The following is a 26,116-nucleotide window of genomic DNA, read 5'->3' on the forward strand; positions in this document are numbered from 1 at the left end:
GTGACCCAATTTCAATTCCGACCTCTGGTGCTGTCTGTGTGAAGATTTTCTCTGTGAATGTGTGGGTTTTCCCTGGATGCTCTGGTTTCCTGCCGCATCCCAGTGATGTGCTTGTAGGGTAGTTGGCTATTGTAGATGACCCCTTGTGAAGATGGGTAGCAGGAGCCTTGGGAGCAGTTTTTGGACATCTGAGAGAGATTAGATTGCAGGAAAATAAGTACAATTGATTGAAATGCTCTGAGCACTAGCATAGACTTAATGGGCTGAATGGCCTCTTTCAATGCCATGAGAAATATATCGAGATGCACTTCTCATTGGTTTGTGTGTCATCTTCCTTAATTTCCTCTTTTATTCTTGCTGTCTCCTTCTCATATTGCCTGTCTTTCCATTTGGAAATCTGTAAACTATTTATAAAAAACTGATTTTGAAAATACCACAAGAATGTACAATTGTAAACATAGAAATCCTTTTATCTTTGCATTTCTTGTAGATCCTTGAGACCAAAGTCAAAATATGTTGCAGTTTGAAGTCCTTAATTAAAGCTGTGGTGACAAATACCCATTATAAATGCCTGCACAGTGTCATGGGTTTTCCCTCTTCCATCATTCTTGGTATCTGACGAGAGAATGCCAACTTTTTAAAGTCATCTTGCACAACATTGAAACATATTTAGTCAAATGATTTCATATGAATAATGGGTAGAATATTTTTACCATATTTTAATCTATCTCACTTCCAAGATTGACAAAGAAAAAATAAATTGTGGCAATTATGCATAATATAAATTGTCAAAGAAGCTAAAGTTAATGTGGCGGTAGAGTTTACTTCTCTAACATTCCTTTACATTTTATAATAAGAACATATCAGTTGGTTATTTCCAATATGTCTGTTGGGCATTAAGCATGCTGTTTTCTTGAAATTTCAAATTCACTGGGAAGTCACCCACACACCTCATCGTCTTTCAGAACAGTCAGCAGGTAAAGCAGCTGTCTAACAGCTCCAGCAATCCTGGTTCAAGTCTAACCTCAGGTGCCGTCTCTGTGAAGTTTGCTTATTCTGTCTGTGATTCTATGGGTTTCCCCTGGGCTTTCCAGTTTCCTCCATGTCCCAAAGACATGTGGGTTGGCAGGTTAATTGGCCACTGTAAATTGCCCCTCATGTGTGAGTGAGCAGTGAGAGGATCAGGGTGGAGTTGATGGATAGGTGAGAGAGAATAGGTTGTAGAGAAATAAGTAGGGAATGGGATTGATGGGATTGTTCTGATAGTCGGGCATAGACAAATGTTGAAAGGAAACGTGAAGTATGAAAAGAAACCAATAACATGCGTGAAAGAGGTTCACATTGCTTCCCTAACCACCCCATCATGTGCACCAAAGAGAATTTACAAAATAATAAATTGCTCCGAATGTGTAGGTAAGAGATAAAACCTGAGCTGAGATGCTGGGAATGTGGGGAGAATAAAATGGCATTAGTATGGATTGCTGCTTGATGGCTAGTTTGGATTTGATAGGCTGAAGGGCCTGTTTCTGTGCTGTATGACTCTGTGTCTCTAATAAATATTAAAAAGTAATTCTGCAATGCTGAAACATAATCAACAATCACAACTATAAACTTGTAAGTTTCCAAATATTTACTCCACATGCAGATCTTTTCACACTTGCCACCTTAAAGTTTCAACCCTGGAAACTCTGTGTTACCTGTTCCTTCCCTATGCAAGATTTGAGAGCTAAGTATCAGTATTTGCTGTTTCTCCCACCTTCACAGTGTTCCATACAAGCTTTTCCAGCTTCCAGGTTTAAATGGCCCTGTATACCCAGCACAGCCTTGCCATACAAAAGGAATCAAAGGGGTTAAACAAAGAGAGGTGAGAGGAAGCTCATGTGGACCATAGGCCCTGGACAGTTTGGGCAAATGCCCTCTTCGTGGCTCTGCATTCTACATGCTCCCTTGCAAGAAGTGGTTGAGGTTTTTTTTTACTGAAGTATCCTTTGGATGTACATCAATAAATATTTCAATCTGGGTTTTTGATTTGAGATGTCCATTGACATTCATTCTGTACTTTTGGGTCTGAATTAATAAACAATTTATTGCAGAAATCAAAAGATTCCTCCAGGGAAACAATCACCTGGAGTGCCATATCCCAGAATGTGATCCTGCACCCCTTAATTCACTATTCTGTCACCATCCCATCTGTCACCACTTCAGTCGATGTTGTTGGTTTTAACTGTTAAAATGTTCAAATTAAGTTTGCAAGTGGGATGTGAAAGTTCATACCAATCTTCTATAGACTCTTAACCTACAAGGATATTGTATTGAAAGGCCTGATAAAGTGGATGTGAAGAGGATGTTTCCATTAGGAGTGCCTAAGATCTGAGGGCACAGCCTCAGAATAAATGGACGTCCCTTTAGAACTGAGATGAGGAGGAATTTCTTCAGCCGGAGGATGGTGAATCTGTGCAATTTGTTGCACAGATTCACCATCCAGGCAGAGGTTGATAGGTTCTTAACTGATAATAGGGTTAAGGTTTACGGGGAGAATGCGAGAGAATGGAGTTGAGCAAAAAATATCAGCCATGATTGATTAATGGAGCAGACTTGTTGGGCCAAATGGCCTAATTCTGCTCCTATATCTTATGGTCTTTATAATATTATGATCAAACCTTCAGCTAGTGGGTAGTGTTGTAAGTTTTACAGAGAAGAGCTGAGCATATTGTTAATGTGCAGACTTGACAAATAATAATGTCACATCAACAGTGCAATGATATTGACAGACATACGTTTCTCACTCATTTTGAAAGCATTTTGTTCTTACACTGCATGGTTAATTACAGAGTGAATCAAGTTTGAATTCAACTCTGTAGGAAACTATATTGCAACACGCCCATATCACAGTTACACAAAATTTCACCTCTGTGACTGTGGGCTTCCTACCAGCATGCTGTCCGTATCCATGTAGTGCAAAACTGGCCCAGAGTGATATCAAAGCCTACCTTTGATGTGTGTTTCCTGGGCAACCAGAGTGCCAGTGCAGTCATGTGATTTCACTGCATCACCAATGCTCTGGGGCACCTGCACAGCTGGATTTGAAGTCTTAAATCTGCAGCAATGTAAACACTGTTGAGCCTTCAGAGAGAGTCACTCTGGACATTAGAGGAAGGCAGCTAACAGGAAATGAAACTATATTAGGGACTCAAGAGCTTCTTTTAGTTTCACAGAAACAAATGTTTTCTATTACATGTTTTTAAATGACATCCTGAAATAGGTATGCTGCTAAACAGCCCCAGCACAGAGCTACAATCTGCAGCTATTTGACATGTGTTTATAGTTACAATGCCATCTGAGAAAAATCAGATCCTAGATTTAACAGGGTGCTGAAATTACTTTGCCATCCTGAAAGAATGAAGACGAATTGCTTTTCTCAATAATATTTGTAGCTGGAAATCTTCCCACCTCCCACACAACCCCAGTCCCCCCCGACTCCACCACTAACCCTCCCCCCATCCCCAACTTCATTCATGCACATCCAAATGGCAGGCTTTAATAGCAAAACTGCCAAACTTTCTCCTAGGAAATGGGACCCATTTCAAATACCACAGTATCTTCCAGCTAATGGTCCACTTGAGAAATGGTTGAATGTGTTGATCAGTAGCAGCCAAGTTTAACAGTCTTCTTGATAACCCCACATTCTGCTACTCACCATTGAGTGGTTTTACACTGTACAATGCAATGCAAAGCTCATTCTCCAAATACCTGGGAAGAGACAAGAAACTGCAGATGCTGGAATCTGGAACAACAAACAATCTGTTGGAGGAACTCAGCAGGTCGAGCAGCATTTGTTTGGGGGAAAGAAATTGTCAACGTTTCAGGTCGAAACCCTGCATCAGGACTAAGAGTGGAGAGGGGAGATGGCCAGTATAAAGAGGAGGGGGGGAGTGGTGAGACAGGACTAGAGGGGATTAGTGAACTGTGGGTGGGGGATGAGGGCGAAGGATGATGGGCAGATCAAGTCAGGCAGGAGAAGGGTGAAGTTGGTAGGTGGAGGCAGACGCAACAAAGGCACAGATGGAGCGAGGTGGGGGGAGGGGAGGTGAAGGTGGAGACAGCTGGGAGGGTGATCAGCAGGAACACAAGGGCTACCAGAGATGGAATCTGATGAGTATTGAAGGTGGTAATGGGAACCATTAGGGGAGAGGTGAAAGGCAGATAGAACCAGAAGCAGATGGGGAAGGGAGAGAGAGCCAGTGGGTGAAATATGTGGGTAATAGGTGGATGGAACTGGGAGGGGGATGAAAATGGGTAATGGGGGGACTTGGGAGGGGTCTGGGAAAGGGGACAAAAATAGAGGGACTGGAGGAGGATTGGAAGGAGGGGTGAACTCACCAAGTGAGGGTTATCTGAAATTGGAAAATTCAATGTTCACACCACTGGGTTGTAGACCACCCAAACAGAATATGAGGTCTCATTCCTCTAGTTTGTGTTGGGCCTCACACTGGCAGTGGAGAAGGCTGAGGGACGGTCGGCGTTGGAATGAGAAGGGCAGTTGAAATGGCACGCAACCGGGAGCTCGGCATGACCATTGCGGCCGGAGCGCAGGCACTCTGCAAATCAGTCACCTCACCTGTGCTTGGTCTCACCGACGTAGAGAAGGCCACGTCAGGAGCACCGAATGCAGTAGACAAAGTTGGAGAAGGTGCATATGAATCTTATCAGATTCCAGCACTGGTATCCCTTGTGTTGTTGTTGATCACCCTCCCAGCTGTCTCCACCTTCACCCTCCCATCCCCCCACCTGGTTCCATCTGTCTATTTTGTTTTGTGTCTACCTCTGTCCCCCAACTCCCCCTCCCCTACCTGGCTTGATCCGCCCATCATCCTACACCACACCTCACCTCCTTCCTGATCCACGAATCACCTCTGGCCCTTATCTCAACACTCCCCCTCTCCTCTTTATACTGGCTATCTGCCCTCTCTAGTCTTAGTCCTGATGTAGAGTTTCGACCGGAATCATCAACAAAAATTCCTTTCCTCATCCCCAGCAAATGCAGTTTCACCCCATGAATTTCTCTAGCAGATTGTTTGTTGCTCCAAATACCTATTTCTGGAAAATGTCTCTGCCGTTGGCAGTGTGTGGCAGAGCTATGTGAGTTAATGTTGATGACTTCCACAGTGGAATGTAGTTTTGACCATTGATGTGTCACATTGCCCTACCCAGAAATTCAACCAGGCACTTCTGGTGAGGATACACCCACTCAGCTCAATAGGGTTTTCACATCAGTTGTTCTGGGATAATTATTACAGTGCAATTCTTTTGGAATGTTATGGGCAAGATTATCATTACAGGGTGGCAACCATTAGGCGTTCCTGGAATAACCAGATCTTCACAGCACACCACTGGATTGAGACACCACCAAGGTACTTCCCATATTTATCATATGTCCTTCAGGCCTGCCCCACTCACTATGGTATCAGCCCCATCGACCTACCCACTGTCCCTCCAATGGATGAGGCCCTTAAACCTGAAAAGGCCCCTAATCCTACCCTTGGTCAAAGCCCTTGGTCCTCCAAGACTTGCAACCCCTACTCCCCAGGCATGATCTCTACAAATCCCCCTCACCCCTCTCTTCCCCCTCACCCTGAACCTACTTAGATATTACTGAGTTCTCCCTCCCCACTCTGGATACATGCCTGTCCATCCACCTCCCAACTGCTTCATCCCCACCCCCAGTCCAGAACGACGTTGGTCTCCAATGCACCCTCCCTCTCCTCCAGCTGTTCACTGCTTTTCAAGACAACCACAGTGCCCAGTCGAGCCAATCAGGCCCTCCCTCCCTCCTATCAATCCTCCCCAGATCCAGCTTCCATTGCACAGCATATTTTCAGCTACAAAAACTATAATGACTTTTCAGTAGCATCCAAAGCCTTAAAAAATGAGCACTGCAATGTTACATGCTAAACAGCACAGAGGTCTACATTAAGACAGTAGGATCCTCTTTACCTATGTAGATGACATCATTGATGACATCAGTGCAGTGGTGTCTGAGCTGGAGAACAATGAGAGTTGGACTAATCCCGTAGGGCCTGATGAGTCCCAGTGAGGTGAGGTTTTAAAACTCCCTATAGGTTGCCCCTTGGGCCAACAGAAGGAAGAGTGCTTTTTTAAGCCACACATGAAAAATGTGGGCCCCTCTTACACCTCCTGAATTTTTTGCCCTGCATAGGGAAACCATTTCCCTGTGGGCCCTGCAGCTAACCCCTGCTGCCAAACATTAAAGGCCAGGCAGTCAAACCTTGGTATGTTAATGATGCTCCACCATTAATATCAACTGACCCACCCTTAAAAACAAACACAAAGTTCTTTTTGCCTCAGGAGTTAAATTCAAACCCTAAATGGCTTATTTCCATTTGATAACTGCTACAAGGTGAGGGAAACCAAGGCAGGAGAGATCAGGTTATATAAAAGAATTTCCTCAAGATCTATAGATCAAACTGAAGCTCCTCTGGCAAGGAACAGAATGCTTAGCAGTTTTAGCAACCAAAGTTCCAAAAGGAAAGGTAAACCTAATTACTGCCAATTCTGATAGCACAATGGTTCAATTGAACAAAGTCTTCAACTTACTTGGTAAAATCGCATCCAAATGTTCAAGCATTTCTTTACAAAACGGTAAGTGAGCCTTATTACACAAATGGAGTATGTCCTCAGGGACAGTTTTAATAAAAGTAAGAATTTAACACAACTGACATGTTCTGAGCATCTGAAAATCCCCACTGCTCTTTTCATAACTTCCCTGGAGCTTTTCCTTTTTCCAACTAAATTCGACATCACACTTTAATCCTCGAAATGAATGCTGAAAAATTAATGTGTTACTACAAAAAAAAGAGGAACCCCCGTCCCCCTCATCCTCTTTAATTCTTGCACTGATTCAAACTCAAGAGGGCTACAGGCACATGATTCACGTGGTCAAACTGCCCAACAAATTTCCAGCCTCTCGGCAGGAACGCTCGATGTTTTTCACTTCGACAGATGTTGCCTTCAGTTGCTTCAATTGACTTTGGACTGGTAACAGCTTCATGGCAATGTCAGCAAAAGCAAAGCACTTACTGCCAGCAGCTGCCCGCATTCTGTTTGAGTGTTAAAAAGAACTGGCGGGGAATTCCTTCATCCAGCCCGTAATAGAAGTATTACTCTCCCAGGTGGTGTGTGAGGGAAGGAAGCGCTGTGTGTATCAGGTGATAAATGATCCATTTAATTCATTTTTTTTGGAGGTAATCAGGTCATTTGTATGGGTATATGATAATGTTATTTGTACCACTCAGGTATTAGATAGCCCGATCAGTCCGATGACAATGTGGGGAGGGTTTAACAAAGCAGCACATAATATGGGGTACACATTTCCCAAACTTTCAAAGGCATTACGAGCTTGCTACAAAATATGCAAACTTTAAAGTCTTGAAAGTAACAGCAAGGACACAAATCAGACAACTCCAAAAAGAAAAGAATGACAGGCCTGTGGAGCTAAGAAAAAGTTTCACCAAAGACCAAAGAGTTTTTCTCCTCAGGAGGGCTTGCCTTTCACTCACCCCACCCACTGAGGCCAAAACTTTGAAATGCAGAGCCAAAGGAACAACAAGGATTCAGGCCTTGGGCCATTATTTATTATTTATTTTGATGGTGTATTACATTAATTAATCTGAGCAGATCGGAAAAAGTGAAATTCTTCAACATAACTGCTCTTTTAAAGCTATGCAAATCAAACTTCTAATCTAAAAAGACTCCACATGATGCTTTCCCTGGATTGAAGAAGTGTGTCGGAAATACGTGGAATGTTTATATAAATTCCGGATTGATGACAGTAACTAGAACATGTATGATCCCTACCTTTATGACAGATTTAAGAATCATCAACTTTTCAAACACCTTTGAAGTCACATGGAACCATAGGATACTTTTCTGGTGACCTTCGAAGCACAAATTACTGAAAGTCTTCACAAAATAAGTTTTTTCTAGTCTTAACACATCAAAGCCGTTGCTAGGGTAAATGGATTTGAAATATAAAATATTTGTATTGATCATGGAGGGTTAAAGAAAATCAATGAAAGATTGCTCTGTAACAGACCAATGACACGTTCAATTGTGCAGAAACTTTGATATTTAAAAAAATTAACTGGCTCATCTTCTGTGGCATTAGACACAGCGACTTGGAACTCACCTCACGCCGTTCACTTAGTGGTAAAACAGTGTTGTGAGTCACCATAACGCTGCTTATGAATGTGGCATATGGGGCAAGAGCTTTAGTTGCAAGGTTCAAAGAACAGCGTTGTTGGGTTTCTTTGTTTAATGCAGCACTGAAACTGACATTTTTGGTTTCAGTGCGCCATTCTCTGTTGATGTGTTGCAAGTTCTTGCAGTTGTCAGCATGTAGCCCAGCAGGAGTGATCTTTGCTGCCTGCTCTTAAAGGGACAAGCAACATTCTTTCATCAACAAGTAGGTGCTGCTGCTGAGTGAATGGAGGGTACAATGATGGGGGTGGCTGAGAGTGGTGGGGTGAGTGGTGAGGTAGGAAATGCATTCAAGAGTCCAGAGGAAATCAGACGGGCCAGTGAAGAGCAAAAGGCAAGGGGACCCTGCAGGACAACAATGAGGAGCTTTCAGCAGGAGATTGACAAGAAAGTCTTGAAGCTTAGATTCAGCCTGTGAATGCCTACACTTTGGGAAGACTTTAATACAGCCAAATGCCCATGGCATCTCTGCATGTTCTATGAGCTGAAGGAAAATCAGATGATGTCTCTTCTTAACTATGGAGCAATGAACACCAAACTGTGAGATGTGGCAGAGATCAGCAGCAGCAGCCTGAAAGGATCCTGAGGCTGGAAGTCTGAGACTGACATGACCCTGACTCCCATGGCAGGCAGTTACGGCACACAAGTGAGATGAGTTTAATGCCATAGAATCTCAGTGAGGACAAGGAATGCAGTTTGAGTGCTGGCCTTTTAAACAGAACTTTTTCAGGTTAGTAAAACCTGGTTGTGCTGTGAGGAAGGAAGAACTGTCGTTGTTAAGACCAGTGAGGTTGAAAACTTCTTTATGCTTCTTTCTCCCTTAATTGTCCTTTTGCTTATCTATGTCTTTCTCTTTGTGTTCAGGTGGGAGGCGCTGGCGGTAGTGCTGGGGAGAGCACCTGCTTACATTGCATACTTCATTTGGTAGTGAAGAAAGTACAGGGACCAGCACTACCACCACCACCCCATTAAACATGTTAAGCTACACATATATGCATGTAACTATATGGCCTAGATACACATTACAGCTGAAAAAACTGTTGGAACATCATAATATGTTTAATGTGCAACAGTGATGCAGGCCTTACTTTCATCATTGCATTCCAATGAAAACATTTTAAAATTGTCGTGTTTGAAATGGCAAATGCTGCCTATTGCGGTAGTGAGTGAAACAGTGTACTGCAGGATCAATCACTTGTCCCCTGTCTGCTGAGCCATCAAGCATGCAGGTTACTGCAAACACACAGGGCAAGCCTATTCGAGGTTCTCAGAGTGAGATGTGAAAGTTCTGCTGGAAGAATTTGAGGAAGGGAGGAATATGCTTTGTATAGAGACAAGATGCCTGTCAGGACCATCTCCTGGGATGAAGTGCCATACTTTCCAATTGCTAGGACCTGGAATCAATGGCAGAAGAAGTATCATGACTTGACCAGCTATGTCCAGGCGAGAAATCTTGTTAATGGAAGTCTGCTCTTAGAACATAGAACAGTACTACACAGTACGGACCCTTCAGCCCACGATGCTGTGCCGACCTATATAAACCTTCTACCCTTCCCTCCTACACAGCCCATAACCCTCCATTTTTCTTACATCCACGTGCCTACCTAAGAGTCTCTTAAATGTCCCTATTGTATCAGCGTCTACCACCACCCCTGACAGTGCGTTCAGCACTCAACACTCTCTGAGTAAAAAACCTGCCTCTGACATCTCCCCTAAACTTTCCTCCACTCACCTTAAATGGATATCCTCCGGTATTGGCCATTGTCGCCCAAGGAAAAAGGTGCTGGCTGTCCACTCTATCTATGCCTCTCATAATCTTATACACCTCTATCAAGTTGCCTCTCATCCTCCATTGCTCCAAAGGGGCTCTTCATAAAATAGTTTGTACCTTCTACATTCAACCCCCACATACGTAATTACAAATGTATTGTGCAATGTGACACCAGTTTGTGGTACGGGATGTCTTGGACCAGGTCCAGAATATTCTGAGGGGAGAGGGTGATCAGCCAGAAGTCTTGGTACATAGGTAGAAAAGTCTTGACATAGGTAGAAAAAGAGAGCAGGTCCTGAAGGAAGATGACAAGGAGCTAGGAAGTAGGTTAAGAAGCAGGACCTCCAGGGTAGTAATCTCAGGATTACTACCTGTGCCACATGTTAATGGAAGTAAGAATAGAAAGATCAGGCAGATGAATGCATGGCTGAGTGACTGGTGCAGGGGGCAGGGCTTCAAATTCTTGGATCATTGGGACTTTTCTTGGGAAAGGTATGACCTACTCACAAAGGATGGGTTACACCTGAACTCCAAGGGGTCCAATATCTGGCGGAAATGTTTAATGTAGCTGTTGAGGAGGGTTTAAACTAATTTGGCAGGGGGAAGGAAACCAGGATGTTAAGATAGAGGAAGAGGTATATAGGAGCAAGTCCAAGACAGTGTGCCCTGAAGTTGGAAAGAAGGACAGGCAGGTGAAAAGACAGGATAATTTTCTGAACAATAGAAATACAGCAAAATCAGCAGCAGATACTGGTCTAAATGTACTATATTTAAATGCATGTAGCATTAGAAATAAGGTGGATGACCTAGTGGCACAGCTACAGTTTAAAAAATATGACATTGTGGCAATCACCGAGTCATGGCTTAAGGAAGGCTGTGAGTGGGAACTAAATGTCCAGGGGTACACAGTGTATAGGAAAGATAGGCAGGTAGGCAGAGGGGGTGGTGTGGCCCTGATGGTTAGTAATGATATAAAATCAATAGAGAGAAGGAACATAGGGTCAGAAGAAGTGGAATCCTTATGGGTGGAGCTAAGAAATGGCGAGGGTAAAAGGACAATAATAGCAGTGATATATAGGCCCCCTAACAGCAGTCGGGATGTGGACTATAAGTTACAGCTAGAAATAGAAAAAACGTGTCAGAGTGACAATGTCAAGATAATTATGGGGGATTTTAACATGAAGGTGGATTGGGAAAGCCAGTAAGGCAGTGGATCTCAGGAGAGCGAGTTTGTGGAGTGTCTACAGGATGGCTTTTTGGAGCAACTTGTTGATGAGCCCACCAGGGGATTGGCTGTTTTGGATTGGGTGCTGTGTAACAAACCGGAGGTGATTAGGGAACTAAAGGTAAAGGAACCATTAGGAACTAGTGATCACAATATGATTGAGTTCAGTTTCAAATTTTTAATGAGAAGCTGATATCAGATGTGTCAATATTTCAGTGGAACAAAGGAAATTACAGTGGCATGAGAGAGGAACTGGCCCAAATTGATTGGAAAAGTAAACTAGTTGGAGGAATGGCAGAGCAGAAATGGACGGAATTTCTACAAGAAATAAGGAAAATGCAGGATAGATATATTCCAAGAAGAAAGAAGGTTATGAATGGAAAAAAGGCACAAATGTGGATCACGAGAGAGGTAAAGTCTAAAATAAAAGCAAAAGGGAGGGCATACAGGGAAGCAAAAATTAGTGGGAAAACAGAAGACTGGGAAACTTTTAAAAACTTACAGAAAGAAACTAAGAAGGTCATTAGGAAAGAAAAGATGAATTATGAAAGGAAGTTGACAGATAACATTCAAAAAGATACCAAGAGTTTTTTTAAATATATGAAGAGTAAAAGAGAGACACAGGTTGATATAGGACCAATTGAAAACGGTGCGGGAGAGATTATAATGGATAACAGAGAGATGGCAGAGGAACTAAATGAGTATTTTGCATTGGTCTTCACTGTGGAAGACATCAGCAATATACCGGATAGTCAGGGGTCTCAGGGGATAGAACTGAATTCAGTTAAGATTACTAGAGAGAAGGTGCTCAGGAAGCTAAATGGACTAAAGACAGATAAGTCTCCTGGACCGGATGAGGTGCACCCCTGGGTTCTGAAGGAGGTGGCTTCAGATATTGAGGAGGCATTGGTGATAATTTTCCAGGAATCAATAGACTCCGGCATGGTTCCGGAGGACTGGAAGGTCGCAAATGTAGTTCCGCTGTATAAGAAAGGTGGGAGGCAGCATAAAGGAAATTACAGACCTATTAGTCTGACATCGGTGGTGGGAAAGTTATTGGAATTGATCCTCAAGGATGAGGTTATGGAATACCTAGAGGTGCAAGGCAACGTAGGTCCAAGCCAGCATGGTTTCATGAAGGGAAGATCCTGCCTGACCAACCTATTGTAGTTTTTTGAGGAAATCTCAGGTAGGGTGGATAAGGGAGAGGCTGTGGATGATGTGTATTTAGACTTTCAAAAGGCCTTCGACAAGGTGCCGCAGAAGAGGCTGATTAATAAGATGAGAGCTCATGGAATTACAGGTAGGATATTGGAATGAGTGGAACATTGGCTGGTTGGCAGAAAGCAATGGGTGGGAATAAAGGGATCCTGTTCTGGCTGGCTACCGGTTACTGGTGGTGTTCCGCAGGGGTTGGTGTTGGGGCCACTTCTTTTTACTTGTACATTAATGATTTGGATTATGGAGTAAATGGTTTTGTGGCTAAGTTTGCAGATGACACCAAGATAGGTGGAGGAGTAGGGAGTATTGAAGAAACAGGAAGGTTGCAGAAAGACTTAGACAGTTTAGGAGAATGGGCAAAGAAATGGCAGATGAGATTCAATGTTGAGAAATGTGCCATTGTACACCGGAAAAACAAATAAACGGGCAGATTATTATCTAGATGGGGAGAAAATTCAAAGTACAGAAGTACAAAGGGACTTGGGGGTACTTGTGCAGGATACCCTAAAGGTTAACGACCAGGTTGAATCAGCGGTAAAGAAAGCGAATGCTATGTTGGCATTCATTTCGAGAGGTATAAAGTATAAAAGTAAGGAAGTGTTGATGAGACTCTGTGGGGCACTGGTGACGCCTCATTTGGAGTACTGTGTGCAGTTTTGGGCCCCTTATCTTAGCAAGGATGTACTGATGTTGGAGAGGGTTCAGAAGAGATTTACGAGGATGATTCCCGGATTTAAAGGGCTTACTTATGATGAGTGTTTGTCAGCTCTTGGACTGTACTCACTGGAGTACAGAAGAATGAGAGGGGACCTCATAGAAACAATTAGAGTGTTGAAAGGACTGGACAGAGTAGATGTGGTTAAGCTGTTTCCCCTGGTGGGTGAGTCTAGGACTAGAGGACACAATCTTAGAATTAGAGGGTACCGGTTTGAAACAGAAAAGGAAAAATTTCTTTAGCCAGAGGGTAGTGAAATTATGGAATTCTTTGCCATGTACAGCTGTGGAGGCCCGATCATTGGGGGCATTTAAGGAGGAGATTGATAGGTATCTAATTAGTCAAGGTATCAAGGGATATGGGGATAAGGCCGGAAATTGGGGCTAGATAGGAATAATATTAATTTAGCTCATGGGGCAGCCTTGATGGGCCAAATGGCCTACTTCTGCTCCTTTGTCTTGTGATCTTGTGATCTTGTGATCAATATGCTATGTATTCTTCGATCTGAGAAACTCACATGGCCACAAAGTACATAAATAACTATACTAACATACATGCAATACAACTCACTTGTGCAAACAATTACTGTAACAACAAGTACAAACAAACACTCATTTTACATTTGTTAGATTAAGTCACCAGGAATCACTGACTGGCACATCTAATGGACATACAGCCAATTTCCCTTGGAAGAAATGGTGGATGTTTTGCAGGGCAGTCACAGGTTTTTGGATTGCTGAATTCACACCCTGTCCACACAGGTGCATTTCTATCTGATGATCAATCATCCATTACTGGTCTGCCTCAGTTCACCACATCTGCTCCCTGCTTTTATATAAAGACCTTCACACACACACTAATGTGTTTCTTTTCTTTATAATCATGATTGCAACAAGATACACATAGGAGGGATGCATCTCTCCCATAGGAGCAAGAGGAGGAAGTGTTGGAGACATTGGTGGAACCCCAACATAGTGAGTCTGAGAATGACCAATCTGTGGACGTGAGCAGCCTGGATCTTGCTGAGGTCCTCGAGTCTTCTGCTGTATTGTGTCTGATTCCACACATTCACACACAGCACCAGCTGAGATACAGGCACTGCCAGAATCTAGAGCGGTATCTCATGTTTCATCAGGTGGGGCACCAGGGATTAGTGAACAGCAGGGATAGGAGGTTGCTCCAAGGTCTGACCAGTAGGCATGGCAGTTCTCTGAAAGGACACAGTGAAAGGGAATCACACCAGAGAAAGTTGGAGAGGATGCCTAAAGACATGCAGAGAGCGATGATTCACCTGACTGGCGATTTGCTGCAGCTTTGAGGAGCACACAGGAGTCCATGCCCACTCTCTAGCATAGAGCCATACTGCATCGAAAGTGGCCCTTCAGTCCATTGAATCTGTTCTGACCATCCAGTACCCACTTCCACTGATCCTACACTAATCCATTTTATTCTCCCTATATCTAATCCCCCACCCCCAATTCTATCCCACATCGGGGGGCAATTCACAGCAGACAATTAACCTGGGATGTGGAAGGAAACCAGAGCTCCTGGAAGAAACCCATATGCTCACAGGGAAAATATGAAAATTCCACATAGACAGCACTGGAGGTCGGGATTGAACCTGGGCTGCTGGGGCTGTGAGGCAGTAGCTCGACTAGATGTGCCATTGTGCTACCCTTTGGCACTCAGAGTATGAACTCGACTGTGGGGATTGTAAAAAAGCCCCAGCCTTCCACCATGGCCACTCCAACATTCCACCGCCTCATGGATTCAGTTTCTGTCCCTATGCACAGGTACTAAAGCTGGATCAGGTGGCTCAAGCTGGGTCCATCGGAGCCCTGCTGAACAACACCCATAAACATCGGCTGCTTTGTAGGGAGCTGAGAGTTGAAATATGTGAGGGAATCTTTTGTATCAGTATTGGTATTGGTTTATTATTGTCACTTGTACCGAGTTACAGTGAAAAACTTGCCTTACATACCGATCGTACAGGTCAATTCATTACACAGTGCAGTTACATTGAGTTAGTACAGAGTGCATTGAGGTAGTACAGGTAAAAACAATAACAGTACAGAGTAAAGTGTCACAGTTACAGAGAAAGTGCAGTGCAATAAGGTGCAAGGTCACAACAAGGTAGATTGTGAGATCAGAGTCTATCTCATCGTATAAGGCAACCGTTCAATAGTCTTATCACAGTGGGATAGAAGCTGTCCCTGAGCCTGGTGGTATGTGCCCCCAGGTTCCTGTATCTTCTGCCTGATAGGAGAGGAAAGAAGAGAGAATGAACCAGGTGGGTGGCGTCTTTGATTATGCTGGCTGTTTCACCAAGGCAGCGAGAGATAAAGACAGAGTCGACAGAGGGGAGGCTGGTTTCCATGATGTGCTGGGCTGTGTCCACAACTCTCTGCAGTTTCTTGTGGTCCTGAGCAGAGTAGTTACCATACCATTCTGTGATGCATCCTGATAGGATGCTTTCTATGGTGCATCGATAAAAGTTGGTGAGTGTAGGCATGGATCTGGAGACTATAACAATAGCTGTGCAGTCTACTTCACAGTTGATGCTCACCATGTTGCCTGCTCATTGCCTTCAGGTCTCAGTCAAATCGCTGAGTGAGAATGTGTTGACCTCCCTCAGGATATAGCATTTCACCCAGCAAAACCAAATTTCACAGTGTCCCCCCGGTTTGCAATCTCAAACTGCACCTCTTGTACACGAAAGATGAACTCTTGATCTCTTAATCTACCTCGTCATAGCCATCGCACTTTATTCATCTACCTGCACTGCACTTTCTCTGTAAATGTAACACTACATTTTGCATTCTGTTTTTTTTCCTTTTGTACTAAGTTGATGTACTACGTATGGAATGATCTGTCTGGATGGCAAGCTTTTCACTGTATCTCAGTACATGTGACAACACTAAACCAATTACCAATTACCACTGTTCCTGGAGGGAGGAAACCATCTGAAGCTTGCCCTTGCAGGGAGAGGGCTGCTTGTGGCCATCTGAAATCTAGTACACAGAAACTGATCAGTTTTCCACGAGCCTGGCTGCAGCAACAGTGAGGATACACTGGCTTAGTCTGAGAGTTATTCTACCTGTGTTTGAACAAGCACTTTGAGGAGTGTATGTTTTGTTTTCTGCTTTCTCATAGAGTTACGGAGTCATACAGCATGGAAACAGGCCCTTCGGCCCAACTGGTCCACGCTGACCAAGACTCCCATCCAAGCCAGTCCCACTTGCCTGTGCTTGGTCCATATCCCTCCAACCCTCCATCCCTCTTTCTGTCCTGAAGCCAGCTAGCAATTTTTTCTCAAATCAAGCAAGAACTGTAGACACTGGAAATTTTGTGTGATACCTTCTTTAAAATGTCTGAAACATAAATAAAAAATTATATTTAATTGGAAAATTCAGTGTTTCAGCTTGCTTGCATGTAAAGAATACATGCAAGCTTCATGAGCATCTTACAAAAATACTCAGACATAGAACAGAGCTCAGAAAGACGATTAAATGTAATTTGTGTATGTATGTAGACATCCAGATACACACACCTGTTTACTGAGAACCATCAAGAAACTGATCGAATCATATTGCCCTTTTCCCATGCTTTCTCAACTCCTTGACAGGTTCTTTTAACTTATTTCGCCTTTGTTAGATTGCACTGCCCGACAAGGTCTACAACACAACTCTTTCAGTGTTACTCCACAGACATCCAATCCTGAGTCTTGATTCTTGTTTGTTATTAACACAATTACTTTGACGATGACATGTAATACCTGAAATGCTTATTATTACAGTAATTTGGAGCGTATCAATGACAAACAGCATCAGCCCTTAAGGCACAATCCCCACACAACCTGGGGCACTGGAGCTGTGAGACAGCAACTTCACTAGCTGTGCTACTATGCCATCCTATAGGATGCAGTCTTGCTTGATACTGGTCTTCACTGAGATTGGCTCTGTCATAGACTGTTGGTATCATGGCTTACATGATGTCATGGAGCAAACATAAAATGGAGATAAATATCAATGGGCATCTGAATTTGAGAAGATGCTGATATTTCCATGATGGCCATAGATGTTATTGTTAAGTTTCAATTAATGTTGGTAAGTGAAGAAATAAATGTTGCATAAATTATGACATTACCAGAAAAGTAACAAACGCACTGACTTGAATAGAACACAGAAGTGTCTGGTCCAACTTTGCAATAGGCACATCCTCACCTAGAAATGATCACAGATACAATCAATGCTGGTTGAATTCATCTTTGCAGAATTTAAATATTTACTATGGGGCTAATCAGTCCAATTTGCAGGATGAGTCCATTTTGAACATAATCTCAATGGAAGGTGGTTGTTCATGTCATTGTAAGATGCCTTCACCTCAAAATAAGAACACACATGAGGAACTCTGATCATAGGTGCCTTGCAATATTGTGGTTAAGCGAGTATGAAAACTTGAATGCAGGTGTTGTAAACCAATTATAGGAAAAAATAGTATTGTGGCTGAGAGTTTCTGGAAAAGCTTCATGATATCATTGTTAATTCTGATAACTTTCAATAATAATGAATAAGAATGTAGCAGCTGTGGTTAGACTTGAAGAAGGCTAAAAGTTGAGATGAGATTTATCAAAGTTCTTTTACATGGCATTTGGCAAAAGGTTAACATTGCATCTATCATAGTGTCTGCTGGTTAAGTTAAATCAGGTTGAAAGGATTTTGATGGAAGTTTAAGTTGTGAATTGAGACAGGAAAGACTTAGAGCAGCACAATGATGCAGCTCATACAGCTGCTGCCTCACAGCTCCAGTGCCTTGGGTTCAATCCTGACCTCTGGTGCAGACACAATGTTGTGAATTATTGTTGTAGAGTCACACAGCACAGAAACTGGTCCTTCAGCCCACTGAGTCCATGCCAACCATCAAGCACCCACTTGCACCAAGCCTGTTTTATTCTCCCCACATACCCATCAACCTATCAATTCTATCACTCACATTAGGGGCAATTTACAGTGGCCAATTAACCTACCAACCCACATATGGGATAAAACCAGGGCAGCCAGAGGAAACCCACATGGCCACAGTGAGATTGCTCTGTGATAGTGGACTGCTCCTGCTCAGGATCTTTCTCCTAGTCTGACGTGTCCCCATCCTTTTCTTGTACTCCTACTGGGGAGGGCTTTGTGCTTTTGATGGTAATATTGTGCAGTATGCAGTGGACTGTGATAAAATTGAAGACCTGGTTGGATGATTGCACGACGTGGCTGGTGAAGGCAGTGGCATCTCATCAACAGCATACCGGTGGAATTCCCCTCCAGGCTGTGTGTTGTGGCATGGTTCTCATTATACCTTTGCTCAGTTTGAGGCACTGGAGCCATTATTTGTGGGAGGAGCCACAACAGATGAAGGTACCCCTTGCCTCCAAATGCCTGCCCTTGCCTTAAATAAAGACTGGTGTACTATGAAGCAATGGTGCAAGTTCCCTGGGAAGGTGGCTTTGACCATCATGAAGTCCTTTTTGTTAAAGGGAGCCCTGAATGCAACCAATGCCACGCTGCACAATTGGGAAGCCAGCTGTGTCAGCCCACGTGCATGGGCACTCTGTTCTCCGTTAGTGTTGAAAGAAGTGTAACTCCAAGGGTAGAGAACAGCCAAAGCCACTTTAATGCAGTGGAGGGCATAAAACTGTGAATTGTGACAGGCACCTGCATGGAATGATCCATGATTTAAGATTTGCTGTGACTTTCACTTATACAGGGGGAGCGGTCTGTGCCAGAGTTTGAGCCTGCAATTCTATGCTGGAGCCTGGTGACTGCATTCGTGAACTGGAGCCTGAACCCACACATACTCTAGATATGCTCTAGATCCAGGTAAGACTACATTTGCTTGAAAATCTTCCTTGCAAAAGCTTTTGAGACATGGGCACCTGGAGTCCTCCTTCCTCAAGGTCCTGTTGCACACCCTTAGGGTCTGCGATGTCAGTCTTCTGTATCCATGTCCTTATTGCTGTGTTAGGGCAGAGTTATCCAAGTCTCGATACTTGAGTGTCGTGAGGTCTTCCAGAGACCGTGTAGTGGAAGGAGTGATTAGTTGGAGTCCTGAGGTCAGTTTTGAGCAGCAGACTACGGAATGACCCTTTAAATAGTGACGTCACAGAAAAGGTGGTTTGGGTAGGAGTCATGAAGAACGTTTTTTAAAAAAAAACAGGCAGCAGAACCTTTGGACCAATATCTCCTGCTTGTGAATAAAAATGATGCAAAATGGAAAATGAGACTATCGGCTCCATGACAATCAGCACAACAGGAACTTCAAGCTTCAACACTTACCACAGCTTTAATTATCTAAGAAACCATCACAGTTGCAATTTTGTCACTTATCAATCAATAGGGGATTCTTTGGCACTGAGAAAATGTGTGACAAGATCCAATATCTAGGCTGTAATTTGCCACTTCAAAAGCCATCATATTTAAGATCCTGCAGCATCCCCTGGAAAAGCATTGTCATCACTGTCTCCTTTCTGCCGTGGTTCCATGCCCTCTCACTTCCATTGTGATCACACCTCTTCTCATTCATTTGCTCCTGTTCTTCCTACTGTCATATCTTTCCCATCATTGCTTCATCTCTTTGCCTTTTGGCCCTTCTCTCTGCTCAACTGCTTCACTCTGGTACTATGCAGCTCATCCTTAACTATCAAATCACTTGTTCCCATTCCCATCCGTTCCCAGGAGCAGGAGGCCAGAGCCTCTTGGCTTGAACCTGTTGCTGTTCTGCCTCGTTCCTAACTTCCGTAAGGAATTTGTGAGCTTTGAGAATTCAGCCTGGTTTCCTTACATAGATAAAGCAAGTTGAAATGAGGAAACACACTGGGGCTGATTTAAGCCCTTGGAAGCAGTTAAAAGGGGTTCAGCCACAGTGTTCATGCTATATTCCCACAGCCTCCAATAGTCACCTACCCCCTGAGCAGTTTACAGGTTAATGGGAGCCCTCATTCAAATATCCAGATGAAGCTCCAGCGATGTAATTCAAGGCAGAGATGCATCCAACAACAATTGTGCCAGTTTTGCTCTCCTGTGCCCACAGGTCATACCTTTTGATGTCTCCTATCACAGATGATTCGCTGTAAAAATTTTTTTAAAATCAAATGCCCTGGGCAAGAATTTTCATAGCAGGTCTTGAAGCCACCTCAACCACCGTCACATAGACTCACCTCTAGTGAGCCTCATGTCTGCCTTTTGCTAAGGGGACACATCTGGACCTTTCAGACTCAGCTCTAGTGATTCTACACAAGGACCTACTCAAGGGCAGGGAGAGCAGAACGTTCTGGTGTAAGAAGCTTAGTCACAACCAACAATACCAGATCACTCCCATCCCTAGCTCTAGTCCCACTCCGGCTCCAGTCCCACTCCCAAACACACTCCCAGCACCTCACCCATATCCAGCCCCACTTCCAGACCCACCCCCAACCCCAATCCTAATCATAGCTCTAGTCCCAGACACATCTCCAGATTTACTCTGGCCCCATTCCAAATAGCCTGTTATATATGAAGCAAAATCTCCACCAAATTAAGTGCACCTAATAACTGCAGGGCTTGGCAATCTTAGGCTCTGACCAAATGGGAGTGCACTGGAGGGGCTGTGGATTTTATGGGCCAAATTCTAGTGTAGAATGCCTTTAGCAGGGCGGGACAGGAGTAGCTTCACGCTTTGGTGACTGTGAAGTTCTTCTTTATGCTTCTTCAAAATTGTGTCTTTATTCTCTTAGATAATTGGCATCATGCTTCACTGGTACCAGGAGTAATTACTTTGTCATTTGCGCAAGATGCTGGATCTCAGATCAGTGCTAAAGTGAATAAAAGTGGCAGTGCATTAACAGTGAATGTTACAATCCTCCTGATTTTAATTTTGAGAGAGATGTAAGAGGGCTGTTGACTCACTATCACCCATTTTACAATGTCAGGATCTAACCCAATGGTTCTAAAACCTACCTGACCAAGAAGATTTTGTTATTTGAGAGGAAGTCTGGCCAAGGGCAGGGTTGCTGTGCCTGGCTGCTGCACACAGAATAGATGCTCATGAGAGTTTATCTCTCTGGAACTGGAAACTTCACTGGGAACAGTTGTGCCAAAGCGGTTTTGTTGTGCTTTGGATTCCAGAAGTTTATTTCTATTCTTTGGTAAAGGAGATGATTGGCACTAATGCTTGGATATTATTTAATTTAGTATTTGAAAGGGATGACTCACAGAAGTCCCCTGTGGATTTACTGAGAAATTTAAAATCAATTTAAGAACAGGTTGCATTTTATGAGCCCCTGTGCATTGAGTGGTGTTTTTTATTCATTTGCCTGGGACATCTGTATGCCTCTACCACATCACTGCAATAAATGTGTGTTAGCTTGCTACGTGTACAGGTGCCTGCAGTTGAAGTGAACACTGTAAAGTTATTATTACTGAACATTGGCTGTTTTTAAGAAAACTTCATTAGTTTATTAGGTTCTTTACATTCAGATCTTGCAAAGTGAACAGATTACATTTTGTCATCACGCTGGGGATGGTTTTCTTATTTTAAGTTATGTCTGTAATTTTTTTGAACTAAGGTGTATATTTTCCCAGATAGGAATTTTGGCACCATTCTTATCCTTCAAATGTGTGAGACTATAATAAGCACAGATGCCAACACACAGCCTGTTTAAGCTGAGTTACAGGCATTTTGTCCAGACACCCTTATGTGGATATGGATTGGACTGAAGATCTGATCTACACTTCTGATAGAACATTTCTGCAGCATGTATTTTGGAAATACCTAAAGACACAAATTACACATCAGACAGATCGGATAGGAGTGTAGGGGTGAGGATGGCTAGGCTCCTTACAATATTCATGTAAAAAAATGTATAACATGAGATTATGGACATACTCACACATGCAAGCCTCATTACATCAACACATATATGCAGCCCACTCCAAGAGTTGGCAAATATAAATTCCCCTCTATGCCCATGGTTTACACACATACATAACTTATCACCTACACACCATTCATACGCAAACATAGATATATGCACACACAAATCATTTACTATGATTATCAAGGCTGGGCTTATTTTCCCTCAAGCGAAGGAGGCTGAGGGGTGACCTGGTAGAAGTATAGAAGATTATGAGAGGCAGAGATAGAGCGGATAGTCAAATCTTTTTCCCATGATAAGAATGTTAAAAACAATATAGTTTTAAGTTGAGAGGCAGAAGATTTCAAGGGGATCTGAGGGATTGATATCTGGAATCCACTGCCAGTGAAGGTGGTGGAATCAGATACAATTACGATGTTTAAGAGGCATTTAGGCACACACTTAAATATACAAGACATGGAAGGAAAAGCTCTTAATGTGAGCAAGTGGAGTTTGTGTAGATGGGCAAAAAGGTAACCATAGATGTGGTGGCCAAAAGGCCATTTCTGCACTGTAAAACTCTGATTCTATGACATCATTCTCTCTCTCTCTCTCACACACACACACACACAGACACACAGACACACACACACACACTTACTTGAGTGGGGAAGCACTGCTAGGTTTACCCATCAGTAATTGCACATTGTATATGTCACTGTCTTTTGAGCAATCCCACTGTTTCAGATTGAGCATCAGCCCTCACTGACATTGTATTGAACCACTCATCCAGAACAGCACTATTTTCATTAATTACATGCCTCAACATCAAGTGTGATGACAAACAAAAGTTGTGTTGAATGCAACTACTAATGCAAATTTAATCCTAATTATTGCGGATGAATTTCCAGGCAACTAGATTTTATGTTTTAATAGAAGAAGCATACTGGAGAGTACACAATCAGTGAAATTATCCCAAATCTTTACAAGTTACTGGAGTATTGTGTCCTGTATTGGCCGCCACATTTTAGGGGGGGGAGAGAGTATAGAGGAGATTTACTAGAATAGGGGATGAGGAACTTCAGCTGTGAAGCAGCTGGAAGTGTTAGGATTGTTCTCCTTAGAGCAGAGAAGGGGTCAGTTAATACGGATATTCAAAACTGAGTAATTTTATTAACCAGGAGAAACTGGGATAGAGATGCACAAAACATGAGATACGGTAGTGTATGAGGATTCTACTACAAATCTGAAATTTGGTTCCTTTGAAGCCAGTGGATTTCAGAGGCAGAGTGAAACATGCAGCTGCCACCAAATCACACACATAGCACATTTAACTAAAAATGAAGTTTTGCATCACTCTTTCCAATGACAGAAAGGTCAGAAACGAGAGGAAATAAATCTAGTGTAATTGGGAAAAGAACCATAGGAGACATGTGGAGAAATTTTTATGCAGCAAGTTCTTATGATCTTCAATGCATTGCCTAGAAAGTTAGTGAAAACTGACCCAAAACTATCTCTCAAAAAGCATTGTATCTATGAAATGGAAAATTTTTCCATACTGGATGGAAAGAGGGGAAATGGAACTAAACTGAAAAAATAGGCATCATGGGCATCACCACCTTCATACTGCTTAATTCAATATTTCTAGGTCAGCTATGAAAATACTAAATTTAAGTTCCAATCGAAATTTTGAAAATTTACAATTCAAATCAAAGTGGGTTGGAACTCATTCAAGTGAAGTTCATTTAGATATCCACAGAGGATACTGTGAACTGTATATCCATATCTAAGGTTTGCAGATCACATCTTAAAATGGCAAACATGCAAAAATGAGACCTTGAAGGTTCTTCCTGCAATGGTTAGTACATGACTTTGGAGAACCAATTTTGCCAATTAAAAAATATCCCCAAGCAAGTTGAATGAATTTGAATTTGAAGGCAACGGTCATAGGCAAATTGCTGAAATTTGTTTATCCAACGTAAAATTAAGAGGCAGAATTGGTCAACATCATGATGTATAACAAAACATTTGTTTACACCAGTGAATCCTGACATACTAATTCCTGAGTGGCAGCCAAATGCTTAGCTAAGGTGAAAGGAAAGAACATGTCACTCCAGAGCTAGTCATAAGTACATAAGAAATAGAAGTAGAGGCAGGCCAATTGGTCCCTCATGCCTGCTTTGCCAATTAAAAGATAATGCCTCATCCCTGTCTCAGTGCCACTAGAAAAGTTCAATTGTTCTCCTTAGAGCAGAGAAAAGGAGACTTAATAGAGCTGTTGAAAATTTTGAGTAATTTTGCAAATTATGGAAACTGAGGTAGGAAATTCTTTGTGATTTAGATGCAGATTATAGACCATTAATGTGCATTATTGGCAATGATTTGTAGACATGTTCTCTGCTCATATATAAGCATGAAATTTATACTTCGTAAATATGAAAACAAAAATGAGTTTACTCACTGCTAAATTTGGACTGCACATGCTACAGTTAAAGCAACTTGGTTCAAAAGCTTTTTTAGTCACACTAGTAGAGACAAGAATAAACTAGACAAACAATGTTTTAGAACTGTTCTACTGGCAAAAGAAGATCTTTCTCCAGTTTTCAACAACCAGTCTTTCAGACAAAGTAGCTATTATTTGCTAGCAGACATAAACTGCTGGCAGTCAGTCCTTCAGTTAAACATCTGTGGAATTTTAAATGAGATACAACTTGCTAAAGATTAATAAACTAGCATTTCGCAGATTGCTTGCCAGCTCTAAAGTATGTAGGACCCACTTCAAAGTGACTCTGAAGTACAAATGTGTGGGTAAATATCTGTGTGGAGTGAGTTATGGGTCTGCTCAACTGATCTATTTGTACCTAATATAGTACAATTGCTCTTAACACTGTGGATAATTTTCTACAATACCTGTTATAGAAAAAATGAATTTGTGAAATGATAAGAGAACAACTGAAGACAAAAAGAAAATAATTGGGAATTAAGGAGTAAGAAAGAAAAATGCAAAATAAAAGAGGTAACTGAAGAACAAAGTCTGGTCAAGTGGAAAAAAAGAATTTACATTTATACTCTCATCATTATCCCAGAATATTGTAAAGTACAACATCAAATGAAGTACCTTTAATGTAGTCATTGATGAAATGTAGGGAAATCTGCTGACAAACTTATGAATGACATGATCCCACAGCAAGATAACTGTAAAGCTAGATTGAGAAATTTGATTGGACAATGTTAGAAAAAGCAGCAATTTGTGGATAAAAATTGTGTTAAGTCAACTTTAGCCAATTTTCCACTTGTTCCTGGGAGAGTTAACACCAGAATTTCATCTCGCCTAATAGAACTTCCCTGCCATCCAACCGGTCCAAATAAAGTCAATAGTAATGCAAATTCATTTCTGGTGAGAGTTTGCACCACACCACAGTGGTCTTCATAGCAACTGGGGCTGTTTGCTCCCAAAAGATCAAACTTTAATAATACTGAAGATTTGAACAATACGTTATTTAAAGATCAAACATAGGCAGACTCCTTCAATCATAGGCAGAGAGCCGTACACAAAGTCAAACTGGGATCCCATTCATCACACCACCAGGTGGTTTCAACAGGTTAATTCCTCAGAATTAAATGGCCACCAGAAATCCTGCAGAACGGGAGATTGTTCCCTGTTCATCAGGTGAGAAATTAGTAAAAATGCAGGTGAAAGATGTCTGGCAAAAGAAGTGCCAGGGGAAACCTTTTCTACCCAGGCTTTGCAGAGAATTATCTCCAAATCAACACTTCCTGCAGGAACTATACCTAGGTCAGCTACTCTCCTACCAAGTTAGTCAAAGCTAGGATCACCCTCACTTTCAGAAACCTTGTCTCAGGATTACTGCAGGCTGTCTCTGCCACAAATGAGACTTTGTTGCTAACCACAGTACTACAAAAGTGAAGGGAAGCTCCACAGCAAAGTGGGGAACCTTTGATATTTGGTGAATGTAGCTTTTTGTATTTGCACCTTGAAGGAAGAGTGCAGCCATTGGTAGCATGCAT

At 42.5% G+C, this 26,116-nt stretch overlaps 1 long non-coding RNA gene across 1 annotated transcript in view; it reads left to right on the forward strand.

Moving 5' to 3' along the window:
- Window positions 1-26,116, forward strand: part of LOC127579555 (uncharacterized) — a 73,785-nt gene that overhangs the window by 18,648 nt on the left and 29,021 nt on the right. Inside the window, exon 2 of the long non-coding RNA XR_007957699.1 lies at window positions 18,964-19,076. This is a non-coding gene — a long non-coding RNA (uncharacterized LOC127579555). The remainder of the gene's footprint in view (window positions 1-18,963; window positions 19,077-26,116) is intronic.

Source organism: Pristis pectinata, chromosome 17, assembly GCF_009764475.1.
Source record: "Pristis pectinata isolate sPriPec2 chromosome 17, sPriPec2.1.pri, whole genome shotgun sequence".
In the NCBI taxonomy this organism is placed as follows: Eukaryota; Metazoa; Chordata; class Chondrichthyes; order Rhinopristiformes; family Pristidae; genus Pristis; species Pristis pectinata.